This window comes from Notechis scutatus, chromosome 2 (assembly GCF_049901735.1).
Source record: "Notechis scutatus isolate UNSWTSFEM ecotype Mainland chromosome 2, rNotScu1.2, whole genome shotgun sequence".
Classification (NCBI taxonomy): Eukaryota; Metazoa; Chordata; class Lepidosauria; order Squamata; family Elapidae; genus Notechis; species Notechis scutatus.
In genome coordinates, this window is record NC_142010.1 from 1,141,757 (window position 1) to 1,156,319 (window position 14,563).

The window sequence follows — 14,563 nt, forward strand, 5'->3', positions numbered from 1 at the left end:
AGAAGATATTGAATCTCCTACTGCATACGCAATTAAAAAGTGTTTCAATTGTGGAGGAAGAGGACATTTGGCAAGATTTTGTAAGAAAGCAAAGCGTCAGAACGCCAGCCAGAATACTAAAAGTCATCAAAATAAAAATAAAAATTTTGAGTTAGCCATGTATAGTAATGGAGCTTTAAAAAATAATTTATGGGTGGTTGACAGTGGAGCATCCCACTGTATAACAAATGATAACAAAAATTTTGTTAACATGTCCATGAGTTCACAGCATATATCATTAGCTAATGGCTGGAAATTGAAAGCAAAAGGTGAAGGTATTGCACATTGTTCTTGCATAAAAGAGAATGTAAAAATGTTATAAGTACCACAACTTAAGTTTAATTTGCTTTCAGTTAGAATTTTGATTAAACTAGGATATGTAGTTACCTTTAGGGGAGATAACTGCATAATTGAAAAAGAAGGTAAGAAAATTACTGCACCTTTAAGAGGTGAATTGTATGTGTTAAATGATAATGGTCTAAAGGTGGCTAACACGGTTTATGATAATAAGAAACCTCATGATGAATGTATTCACTTGTTACACCGACGCCTAGGGCATTTAAATTTTAAAATGCTTAAGAGAACTGTTCAACTATCTAAAGGAATACGTTTGAAACCTTGTAATAAGTATTTGCAATGTTCTGCTTGCAATCAAAGCAAAAGCAAGGTCATACTGGCAAATAGAGTTGATGGATTTACTACCAAAGAACCTTTAGAGGTAGTATTTGCCGATATAATAGGTCTGAAAAAACCAAGTGTAGGAGGTGCTCGATACATACTAAGTATAATGGACCACTATTCTAGATATGGTTTCTGCTATTTGATGAAAAGCAAAACTGAAACGTATCTAAATCTCTTTAATTGGATAAAATTTGCAGAAAGGAAAACTAAAAAGAAATTAGTAACTCTTATAACAGATAATGGTGCGGAATTTACAAATAATAAATTCCAGTGTAGACTTAGGATGGCAGGTATTCAACATAAAAAGTCTGCACCATATAGGCCACAACATAATGCCTTTATAGAGAGACGAGGCCAAACACTGCAATCAATGGCACGTACTATGTTGTCTGATTCAGGATTACCTGACAATTTGTGGGGAGAAGCAATAATGTGTGCTAATCATATATTAAATAATGTTGTTAATTCAACAACAGGTGAATTACCATTCACACTCTGGCATGGTAGGAAACCTGATTTAAGTTACATGCACACATTTGGAGCACCATCATGGGTGCATATCCCTACACAACTCAGACACAAAGGACAGCATAGAGCTAAAAGGTTATTTTTTGTAGGATATGAATCCAATCACAGATCTTATAGATTCTGGGAACCAGGTACATCTAGAGTTTACTGCAGCGCTAGTGCACAATTCCTAGAACATGTAGGATGGAATAGATTAGAGCAAGATTCAGATAATGATGTAATTATTGAACCCTTCAAAAGGCAAAAAGAAAAGACTAGTAATAGGATGAGTCCAATTAAAGAAGAAGTCCATGAAGAGCAAATAGGACCAGAACAAGAGGAAACAGTTGATCAGGAAGAGATAGATAATCAAGAACAGGTAGTAAAGGAAAGTCCACCTGTAAGTCCTGTAATACCTAGACGTACAACACGTGTAACCAGACCACCTGATAGGTATCAAGCAAGTATAGTTTGCCAAATAAGTAAAGTTCCAACTAGTATAGATGAACTTAGGATGTATACTACTAAGGATCAGGAGAATTGGCAAAAGGCAATGGAAAAGGAACTTAATTCATTAAAGGAAATGAAAGTTTATGAAGATACCAAATTACCTCCAGGAGAAAAGTCCATTGGGTGCAAATGGATATTTAAATTAAAGACTGGTGGAAATGGGACTGTTACCCATAAAGCTAGGTTGGTAGCTCAAGGATTTAATCAAACTGTATATGATTATGATGAGGTATTTGCACCAAATATAAAGGCTACAACTTTGAGAGCAGCTTTAGTGTGGGCAGCTAAGAAAAATTATATCATTAACCATTTAGATGTAGAAACTGCCTATCTGCATGCACCATTGCAGCACACTATATATTTGAAAAAACCAGTTGGTATAAAAGATAATAAAGCAAATAGTAATGATTGTTGGAAACTCAAAAGGAGTCTCTATGGATTGAAACAATCTGGCTATGAATGAAACCAATATATTGTGAAAGAGTTAAACAATATAGGGTTTAAATCTGGTTTAGCAGATCCATGTATGTTTAAAAGAGAAAATAATGGATCGGTGGCATTATTGTTATTATTTACAGATGATATTGCTTTAATTACTAAGACTAATAATGAAGCTACTGAGATTATATCATTATTAGCCAAAAAGATAAAATTAAAGCATTTAGGTGAAATTAAAAGGTATTTAGGGTTGACAATTAACAAAACCAAAAATGGATTTAAGATATCTCAAGAAGATAAAATTTGCCAATTAATTAAAACATATAAAATGGAACTTTGTAAGCCGGCAAAGACTCCAATGAGTCAGGAAGTTTGCCAAACTGATGCTCAAAGTCCCAAATTCGATAAGTCCATCTATCAATCTTTGATTGGTAGCTTATCATATATTAGCAATTGGTCAAGGCCAGATATTGCTTATAGCGTTAATCAGCTGACGCGATTTAATGCAGATCCACATCAATGTCATTGGCAAGCATTAAAGAGAATTTTAAGATATCTTAAGGGAACAATGCACCATGCATTGTATCTAGAACCAATGGGTGATTTGAGTCTTAGTGCCTATGCAGATGCAAGTTTTGCAACTGACATAAACACTAGAAAATCAACCTCTGGGATGGCTATATTATTTGCTAAAACACTAATAGGGTGGAGATCAATCAGACAACAGCATATCAGATTGTCCACAATGGAAGCGGCATTTTCATGTCTGTCATTACTATGCACTGATTTAATTCTGTACAAACAGTTATTATTAGACATGGGTATAACTGTTAAAGATTCCATTATTGTGTACGAGGACAACCAGGCAGCCATACAATTGGCTACTAATATTGCTGTAAAAACTAGATCAAAACATACTGATTTAAGATACTTAAATGTTAGAGAATCTGTGAAGAATGGTCTAATTAAACTGGAATACTGCATGACGGAAGAAAACTTTGCAGACCAATTTACAAAAGCTCAAGGTATAGTCAAGTTTAAAGAGAGTTGTAATAACTATGATTTAAAGGTGTAAATGGTTATATTATTATTATTATTACCCAAAAGGGGAGAATGTTAGGGATAACATTGTTTACCCTAACTGGTTTAGGTAAAATAATAAATAAGTTATCATGGTTTGTTGGTTAAAGTGTGTGCAACTTTAACTGCAAGAATGTAATTAAGGGTGTGGTTGTAAAAGCACCATAAAAGGAGCAAGACAATGGCAGCTCGCTCTCTGGTTTAATGATCCCTAATTACTGGATGGATTGATGACTACGCTTTTTCCTTACTGGAATGGGAGAGAGAAAGGAGTGTTGATTTCTCAACGGCGAGAAGAGATAATACGGACTGATTTATTGTAAGTGAACTGACATTGAATATTCAACACGGACATTGCAAATTTGAGTATCCCCGAATGGACTGAATGAAATGATACATGACTAATGGACTGTTTTTGACTATGCTATAAATTCTTAATGGAATAAACTATATTTTGATAGCACAAGCGTATCTGCTTTTTACTGAGTGTTAACTAATATACAAACTTATCTCACACATTAATGACTAATGCTGCACATTCTGTTTAGCGTGTTTCCTTAACACTCGTTGGGGGACCAGGCTTAACAATTACTATTGTAACTGTTTTCCTTACCTGGCTACTGAACTATAAGAATAATTTTCCTCATTTTTCCCTCCCAAGTTATAATTTGGAGAAATTTATAGGCAGAATCAGTTCTGGTGATTTTGATAGGATTCCTTTGATCCTGACATGATAAGCTTGCTATCTCTCTCTTCCTTTTTCTCTCGTTCTTTGGCAAGAAGCTCCTAGTTGTGTCAATGGGACTGCTCTTCTCATAGAAATTTCAAAAATGTCTTATCACCTGCAAAGTCCAAATAAATGGAATAATTTAATTAAATAATGAGTATCTGATATCTTTTGGGCATTGCACTATGTAGATATAAAGCTACAGTAAAGATGACATGCTTTCTTGAAAGTCCAAACTGAAGATTTATTTAATTATTTATATATTGGAATTTGACAAACAAAAACGAGAACAAGAATAAGAGAATAAAAAATACAATGACAGGGACATTTGGTGCAGTTATGCATGCCCCCTTCTACTGACCACTTAAGTATGACGTAAGGTCCATGGAAGTCAATTTGTGACCAAAAATGTCAAAATTTGTAGCTGAGACAACCAAATCAGGTAGGGCATTCCAGACTTTGACAACCCTATTACAGGAATCATACATTTTTACAGTCAAGTTTAGAACTATTTACATTGAGTTTAAAGTGGTTGTTTGTGCTCCTATTGTTGCGATTAAAACAGAAAACGTCATCTACAGGTAAAACATTACTACGTATCATTTTTGGATGCAATACTTAGGTCTGACCACAAGCAATGCAGTTCTAAGTTATTCAACAGAGCGTTTTGAGTCTGGTAGCATAAGGAATTCTATTGTGTACAGAAAATTGCAAGAGTTTCTCGTGAAGTACTTTTGAATCCGCTTGATTGTACTGATGGCAGATATATGGTGGGGATTCCAAACTGTTGAACAATACTCTAAAATTGGTCTAGCATAAGTTTTATAAACTCTAATTAGCAATACAATGTTTCCAGAAAAAAAGCTGTGCAAAATTAAGTTTACAACACTTTTTTTTAAATAAGTTTTTTATTAATTTTCCAAATTTTAAAAAACACAAAACAAAACTTTACACATTGTTATCAACATCAAGACATCTTTTGCATTTCCTCACATTTTTCAGTATATGTATTTACTTATTCCTTTACCATTGCATCTTGCTCTTACTATAAATCAGTATCTTTTATCCTTACATCTCAATCTTCTCCATGGTATATTTACATATTTCCTCATTCTTTTCCTAATTGCCATTTTATTTTATTTTTATTTCTAATCCACTCATACCAGGCATACCAGGCCCTATAATAAATTGAATCTTCTCTCTCTTTCATTTTCATCATTTGCCTGTCCATCTCTATACAATCTATTATTATTTTTAATAACCATGCCTTCTGGTGGAACCCTGTTTTCCTTCCAGAGTTGTGCGTACGAAATCCTTGCAGCTGTTAATATATGTAACATAATATATCTATCTGTTTTATTGCATTTTTGTGTTATTATACCTAATAAAAAAGTTTCCGGATTAAATTCAATTTTCTGATTCGTGATTTCTTCTATCCATTGTCTAATTGTATTCCAATATTTTTTCACTTCCTGGCAAGTCCACGAGGTATAAAAACAAGTGCCTTTTTCTTTTCCACATTTCCAACTATTTGGGTCTGAATTAAACATTTTTGCCAATCTAGCGGGAGGAAGGTGCCATCTGTAGAACATTTTGTATTGATTTTCCTTGTATGCTGTGGATGCAATTAGTTTGTAATTTGATCCCCACATTCTCTCCCAATTTTATTTTTTCAATAAAGTTTTTTTATTTTTTACAACAAACATACGAACAAAACATAAAAACATAAAACCATCTTTCAATTATATACATTCTCTCCCAATTTTCCAGATCTATATTATGGCCAACATTTTTCACCCATACCACCATCGTTTCTTTGACCACCTCCTCTTCCATTTTAAAATCTAGTAGAAAGTTATATATTCTTGAAATCATTTTCTTTTCCATTTCTTGTAGAATTTTATCTAATTGATGCTTTTCCATGCAGAAACCAAATTGTTCTTTGTCCTTCTGATATCTCACGTGGATTTGCATATATGGCCACCAATCTTAATGCTTTTTTAGCAATGCTGCTACAGTGAACTTTGGAGCATAAATCGTCAGAGATAACTACACCTAGATCCTTTACTAAGTAAGGGTCATCTGCTAGATCAAGCCACCTAGCTTATTCTTGACATTCTAATTACATTAACCAATATGTAAGACAGAGCGTTTATTAATCAAAATTTGAATTTGCCAAATAGATGAAAAATAGTAGTTGTGATCACTTTGCAAAACAACAGAATTATCTGTAGAATTGAATAATTTATATCAGCGAAAAGAACGCAATTGCTTTTAAGTTGATCACATAAATCATTGATATAGAGCAAAAACAAAATGATGAAATTTCTTATGTTGCAGTGAGAACTCCTTGTACCACATTCTGCCCTTCTTGTTGGCTGTTCATGAAGTCAACCAGAATTCAGGTCTCTTACCCAACATCACCCTGGGCTACAATATCTATCAGAACTTTTTCAATGCAAGAATGACCTATGAGGCCATGCTGGATGTGCTGTCTACAGGACAGGAGAACGTCCCACACTACAGATGTGGAAGACAAAAGAACCTGCTGGCGATTCTTGAAGAGATGGATTCTGAACTCTTTGATCATATTTCCAATGTCTTGAGCATCTATAAAATTCCACAGGTATAAAGCTAAATGAAATTAATTCCATGTTGTAAATTGTTCAGATTTGCCTAGAAGGCAGCACTTGTATATATTTCTCCAAATAAATTGAAATTCAGAGAGTAAATATTAGAAGAGCTGAAAGAATTTTTAACTCACAAAGTGTGTGTGTGTGTGTGTGTGTGTGTGTGTACATATGTATATAAGGAAAAGGTAAAGGTTCCCCTCATAAATACATGCTAGTCATTTCTGGCTCTAGGCGGTGGTGCTCATCTCCATTAGAAAGCCGAAGAGCCAGCACTGTCCGAAGATGTCTCTGTGGTCATGTGGCCGGCATGGCTAAATGCCTAGTGTTGGAAAAGGCCACCCAAACTCTTCCCCAATACCTCATGCTCACTTACAATCCCTTGGGGCTCCCATAGATCCTTCCTCCCCACATCCTACTCTGGGTCTCCATAGGCCCTGGGTCTGCTTTGTTAGCCTCCTGGATTCACTTCCTTCCTACATCCCATTGCCCATGGGTTGCTTATTTTTTGAAGATCTGCAGAGGTCTAGAAGAGGCTGGCTCACTGTAAGAGAAGCTGAAGTGTGTTATTCAAATGGTGGTGAAGCTATAAGAATGTGAAATCTGAGGAAAACATTTTCTTAGGGGAGACATGATAGCAGTGTTCCAATATCTCAGGGGCTGCCACAAAGAAGAGGGAGTCAAACTATTCTCCAAAGCACCTGAGGTCAGGGCAAGAAGCAACGGGTGGAAAATAATTAAGGGGAGAAGCAACTTTGAACTAAGGAGAAATTTCCTGACAGTTAGAGCAATTACTCAGTGGAACAACTTGCCTCCAGAAGTTGTGAATGCTCCAACACTGGAAGTTTTTAAGAAGAGATTGGATAACCATTTGTCTGAAGTAGTGTAGGGTTTCCTGCCTATGCAGGGGGGTTGGACTAGAAGACCTCCAAGGTCCCTTCCAACTCTGTTATTCTATTATTGTATTATTTTCACCAGTTTCTGGGTAAAAGAGTTTGGCTTTGAGCCATGTGGCCAGCAGGCCTCTGGTAGTAGAAAAAGCCTGGGTGTGACCATTGGGAATATTGAAAATAATGATTTTTGAAAAGTAAGACTTTGTCATAGAATGTATGAGGGTTGGATCAGTGACTTTTTAACATTGTGCAAATGTAGAGACCAATACAAAATAGATTTTGTATGGTCAGACTACCCCAGACAAATTGCTGCCCAATTTTTCCTTGAAAATATCCAGCAATGGAGCTCCAGGAGACAGGCTGTTCCAACTCCTAATAACTCTCACAGTGAAGAATTCCTCATTTTTGTAATCTTGAGATTGAAGTAAAAAATTCAAAAGAAAAACATGAAGAAAAACATGAAGAAAAAAATGAATAGGTCAAGATAGCTAGAGGGCACCCCCAGAAAGCAGCTTTTACATACTTTCTCTAGTATACAAGACAGAATAAAATATGTCATAATATACTTTCCTATTTTGAACTGGAGTTTGGCACAATGCCAGTTGCCTTGGGTTTTTTTTTAAAAGTGAGGTTATTAAACTGACTTCTGCATTACAAATGTCTGAAATAAATTCAGCCAATTAAAGAGTTTAAATATAAATATTTGAAATCAATGATATGAATGAAGACAATGAAATAATATAGCAATATTAAACAGTTGCTGGGAGGGGGAGATATAACAAGCAATATTTCAAGCCCAAGATATGAAACTTAAGCAGTAATAATCTTTGAGAAATTAATATGTTTGTCATTTAAAAAAGATATTCCATGAGTGTATAGCATTATTCCAGTATTTGAGAGGCGGCCAAAAAGAGGAGGTCAAATTTATTTTCCAAAGCACCAAATGGTAGGACAAGAATCACTGGATGGAAACTAATAAGGAGGGAAGCAACCTGGAATTAAGGCTTTGAGGATAATTGCCTCCAGAACTTGTGGGTGCTTCATCGCTGGTGTTTTTAAAAAAGAGACTGGACAGTCACTTGTCTGAAGTGATATTAGGTCTCCTGCTTGAGCAGGGGGTTGGACTAGGGCAGGGGTATCACTCAATTTCATTGCGGGCCACATCAGGGTTGCATTTGACCTCAGGGGAGGTGTGGCCAAGGTGGGCATGGCCCGCATGATATCACTTGTGTCAGGGTGCACCTGTGGTGGCTCGAATGTTCTGCCAGCAAAAACAGATCTTTGGGGAGGCACGCATGGCCCTCACAAGCTCTATTTTTTTCTGGGATGGACTCCTGCAACCCTCTGCCAGCCAAAACGGAGCTGGGAAGAGCCATGCATAGCCCTCTCTAGCTCCATTTTTGCTGTCAGAGGCACTGCAGGCCGGTCCTTTGCTATTTCCAGGGCAGCCCTGCAGGCCAGATCTAAGCATCCCAAAGGCCAGGGCCTTGAGTTTGACACCCCTGGACTAGGGTCTCCTGCTTGAGTGGTTGGTTGGACTTGAGGACTTTCCAGCTCTATTCTGATTGAATAATTGATTGAGTGGATGGGTGACCCACAGAGTTATAATGTGACCAGAAGGGTGTGCTCTATGAGAATCACCAATGAGCATTATCCACAGATAATTCAGGACTTCCGGTGGTGACGTGGGTTCGAAGAAGCATGGGTGACAGTGCTCTGCCCCTCGTTGCTGAAATTCAGTGGTCTGGTGGCCGTCTGAGGCAAAAATTGGTCCTGGGGGGATCGGTGAGGATGAGGGGACCTTTCGTAGCTACAGCGGGAAAGTGCGATCCTCAGTGGCACGAATGGAGGAACCCTTGAAGCCGGAGCTGAAGTTTCAGCTTTTAATGGCTGATCTGGAGACCCGACGTACCACAGGATAGAAAAGGGAAGTGAATAGGGAGAACGGTGTGTTAAAAGCGGTGGGAGTGGAGGAATTTGATTTGGTGGAAAGTGCTGAAGAAAGAGCGAACCCAGAAAGTGACAGCGAAGGAGAGAGCTCTAAGTGGCACACGGACACAGTGAAATAATGAGGTGAGCGGAAAAGGGAGAGGGCAAAGGGTGTTGCCAGCAGCAAAGAAGAAAAGAACAAAGAAGAAGGGAAAGTAATAGACTGACTGTGATTTGACTGTTGATTTGAAAAAGAAGGTGAAAGTGAATTGATAAAAGCAGCGAGGTGGATTTTCCACAAGTTTCCTTGAACATTGTAGCAACAAAAGATACAAAGAAGCAGATATAAAGGCTAAAGAAAGTAGACTGACTGTGACAGTGCAGAATTTGGAGAGTTGGACATTTTGAAGGTGGGAAGTTAAAATTAACCCTTTAAGTCTATAGCCACCAATATCACAGTAAGATTTTAGCAAACGGAGTGAAACTTTTAAATCTAAAATTAACTGTTAACTGTGACTATAATATTTATATTTATATATGTACGAACATTGTGGTTAATCTTTTCTTTCTTTTCCTTTTTTTAGTAATGTTTTATATTTAGTGGCATTTTGTGATAAAAACCTTTAAATACTTAGGTTTATATAGTTATATATTGATTGGACCCTAAAGATATTGTTTATTTGTACTTCTTAGTAAAGTATAATTGTTATTAAAGGTATATTGGAATATAGAACTACTAATTTATATAATTATATTAATTGTTGGAGATAGGTAACTGATTGTATATGTGAAACTATCAATTAATGGTTTAAACGTTTAATATTTAGAAGTAATAGAACAGTGAACTGTTAATATTAGCATTGTTTAGGTTAGTGGGATAGACCAGTAAAACTGTATAAGCTAATAACTTTTGGAGCTTAGTGGAATAAGTGAGATCTAATATGAGATATAGAGGTGCAGACTGCAGGGTAGAATAAAAATAGAGACAGAAAGTATCCTCTCTAGTGGGAGATGATAGAAAGAAATATTAGGACAGCAACGTAGAATATTGCAAGAAATGACAAGTATTATGACAACTGCCATGAAAACCGGGAAGAAACCCACTACAACAGCAGCGACATCATCCCCATCTACACAAAGATCTATAGAAGGAATGCTTACAACAGACAAAACAGCTTCCGCAATGAACACACAGACCATGCAAGCCACTTTATTATCAATACAAGAAACAATGATAAAGCTACAGGAAAGCATGACCAGAAATCACAGAGAAATGAAGATAGAAATGGAGGAAGTAAAAAGAGAAGTGAGAAATGACATCCAGAAATTAGATGAGAAAGTGGGACTGATCCAAGAAGTTTTACAAAAAAATGACCAAAGACTACAAATGATTGAACAAAGAACAGAAAAAATAGAGCAGAAATTAGAATCAGTAGACCAGAAAATGAAGGAACGGAATAAGGAAGTGGAAAACTCACTGGTCTAGCTGGAAATGGAGAGAGACTCATTTTATCTGCACTCCCAGAATGTGGAGGAGACTAAAGAGGAAGACCTAACAACAACAATGGCCGAGATAATTGCAGAGGCACCCCAAAGAGACAAAAGTGAGATACTCAATGAGTTGGACAAAGTCTGTCGAGTGTATACCAATTATGCCAGATGATTTAGACTGCCCAAAGAAGTGCACATCCATTTCACATGAAAAAAAAGTAAGGGATATAATCTATAAAATTACCAGAGATGAGCCAATATTCTAGAAAGGAAAATAAATTATTATATTAAAGCAAATCGCGAAAAGAGCGCGCGAGCATTGGAGAGAATATTGTTTCCTGGCAGCCTGACTTAATAAAAATAATATACTGTTCAGATGGATAACCATGGAGGGAATGTTGGTGTCATAGCAAGGGAAGAAGATTAAGATAGACACTTTGCAGAAAGCACAACCCTTCCATACTCAACTGTTAGGCACAGAAGAACTCAGTAGTAGCAGAGAAGAACTGGAATCGGTCAGCAAAGATGAACAACAATGGGGAAAGAATGGAAAAGAGCAGGAAGAAGAGGAAAAGAAAGAAGAAAGACCAAAAGAAGAGAACAGAGTACGAACAAGGGCACAAACAGAGGCAAGAAACAACAGGAAATAGTCAATAGCAGCAAAGAAGGAAAATGGAAAACAATTTGAAAATACTGTCAATAAATATAAAAGGACTTAATTCTCCATCGAAATGGAACCAAACTTTTAAGAAATTGGCAAAACAAAAAATGGATATAGTGTGCCTCCAGGAGGTACACATTAGAACTCAGAATAAAAGAAATTTACAATATAATAAATTAGGAAAACTTTATACAGCATTATCACAAGGAAAAAAAGAGGGGTAGCAATTTATATTAGAGAAGGAATAGAGGCAAAGCACTATATGCAGATTCAGTGGGGAGAACATTAATGTTAGAAGCTGTATGGAAATAGAGGAAATGCTTCCTCGTTGCAATTTATGCCCCTAATAAACAACAAGATACTTATTATAAAGAATCTTTGCAAAACTCTAACCAACACAATTAATTATCTCTAGTTAAAGTCTAACATATGTGTTAGGGATATACACCTTAGCAGAACGTGCAACGGCAGTCAGGCAGGCAGGCAAATATATGAGACAAACGTTGTAGTAGTTTACACTCAGTAAAACAGATACACAGTGCTAGTTAAATAGTTTATTCCAGTAAGATTGTTAGCATAGTCAAACAGTCCATATATCATACACTTATATGGTGGTTTGACATTGAAATGAGACACAGGGAACTGTCTCTGAGAAAAATGCCAACCCTGAGAGAACTCAGGTAGCAGTATTTATTGAGAAAAAACACAAGCAAAATATACAGTATGCATATTCAGAAAACAATGACCTCAACAGGAGATTACTTCACCAGCATGAGAACACACAATCTTGGAAAGTCCCAGATGTTACCTTGCTAGGGTGAGATCATTCAGCCACGGAAAGTCTCATGGGAAAGTTTGGAAAGTCCCATGAGAAAGCACAACTGTGTATCTTGTACCTTGAACTTTCACCCATTTTCCTATTCCTTCTAAACTGGCAGAATCAAAACAGAATGAGGCACTCTGAGCAAAGATACTCCTACCCCCACCAAGAATGCCCACATCTTCCTAGACTTACTGCTAGTTATACAAAGGCCTTACAGAAAATGATAAAATGATCAATAAAATATATTACCACATTCCCTCCTTTTTTTATTTATTCAAAGATAGGGGGTGTTTTAGTGGCATAGTACACAGTTCCCTCATGACCTGATCCCACACGCCGGAAGACTGAGGTACACATTTGTAATAGATTAGGAATACATTGAATAAAACAACATAATAAGATACATATAGCAATAATAATAACAACCCCTTGCAATAAGGAGCGAAACCATGATCCATCAGGAAGCCAGGACCACAGACTGTCCCAGAATGATGCATTAAACCCATCGGCTCCAGATTGATGCTGAGCAATACGATCTTCCATGTCCTGAACAGTTTTTGTAATGTTTGGCTCATAATTATGTATAAAAACACAACAATGTGAATGAATTAAAGCACAAACTCCTCCTTGGGCAGCTAACATAATATCATAAAGCATATCGATTTTGCAAAGTAACTGTACGAATTTCAGACATTTCTACATTAATCATCTTTATATTCTTTATAGTATCATTAAACATAGCAACAGTAAAATTATTTAAAATATGAATATCCCTATAGTTCATAGCAATTCCCAAAGGTGGGATAAGACCTCGAGAAATTTGTGTCCATAGATTACCTCCCATGGTTAGACCGAATCCAATTCCCGACGATTTCGGATCCGAACCTCAGGAGGTAATGTATCTAACTTATAGATAACCGGAATGACAAACCCCAAAGTACATGTCCCTGACCAATTTGCAGGGATTTGTTGATATGCCCACAGTCCACATAAAAACCAAAACCCTTCCAGCTGTACATAACCTTGTTGACTTGCCGCTTGCATCAGCTGTTTCATGTCTAGATATTGATACTGGCCAAATGCGTCAGACTCATTTTTCCCATTTACCCAAGTTATGTTGTTCTCTGAACCATTTGTCCACTTAATAGTGTAATTGCAGACACTATGATTCCCCAAGAATTGTGAGTTTGTAATGTTTTGGAAACATAAATGTGCTGGAGACTGCAGTGCAGTCTTCACCTTGACTGTGAAGTTCATGGCATATGAAATGTTATGCTTTCCGGTCTGCAAAGTAGACCGATTAAATGGAACTCCATGTAGAGTCAGTCCTTCTCCCACTCTCCCAGGAAGGTGCATACACAACCAACAATTGGTGATGTTCAAGTTTTTGGCAGTTGTGCGCAAATCTTTAATGTAATTATTATCGGTCCACAAATCATCGCCCAAATCTCCGGCACGCTGAACATGCTGTCGCTGCTCTCTCCGCACCCGAGCAGCCCAGGACAGATTAGGCAGAATCAGCAGGATCAGGAACCACAGATGCGCCATCCTGCTGTTCCGAAACTTCCTTCACAGGTGCTTGCGAATGATCAGGCCGAACACACCGACCAGGAACCCAACGAATTTGACCAAGATGTTCAACTGCTGCATAACCACGTCCCCACGTTATCAGCTCAGCAGGAACCCATGCCGGATCTGGAAGGAACCGCACCAACACCCGAGGTCTTACCGCATCTGTAGAAGGAGAAGAAAAATGCCTGCTGGCCGCTCTCAGGGGGTTACCAGACAAATTTAAAAAATTTAAAGTATATAAAGCTAGATTTAATTGATCTTGAATCGCCGGAAGCCCCAGGAGCTTCCCTCCTTTTTTATTTAATTTAGTCAACATGGTCTTGAGCGTGGAATTATGACGTTCTACAATAGCCTGCCCAGTAGAATTGTATGGAATGCCAAATTTATGTTCCACAGACCATTGTTTGCAAAACTGATCAAAACCGTTGCTCCGATAAGCGCACCATTATCAGTTTTAAAGTTTTAGGTGTACCAGCAACTGAAAAAGTCTTAATGCAATGATTGATGACATGTTTAACCATCTCACCTCTTTGAGGGGTAGCCATTAAAAATCCTGAGTAAGTATCCACAGTCACATGTATA

At 37.1% G+C, this 14,563-nt stretch overlaps 1 pseudogene; it reads left to right on the forward strand.

Moving 5' to 3' along the window:
• Window positions 1-14,563, forward strand: part of LOC148131616 (vomeronasal type-2 receptor 26-like) — a 115,823-nt pseudogene that overhangs the window by 4,662 nt on the left and 96,598 nt on the right.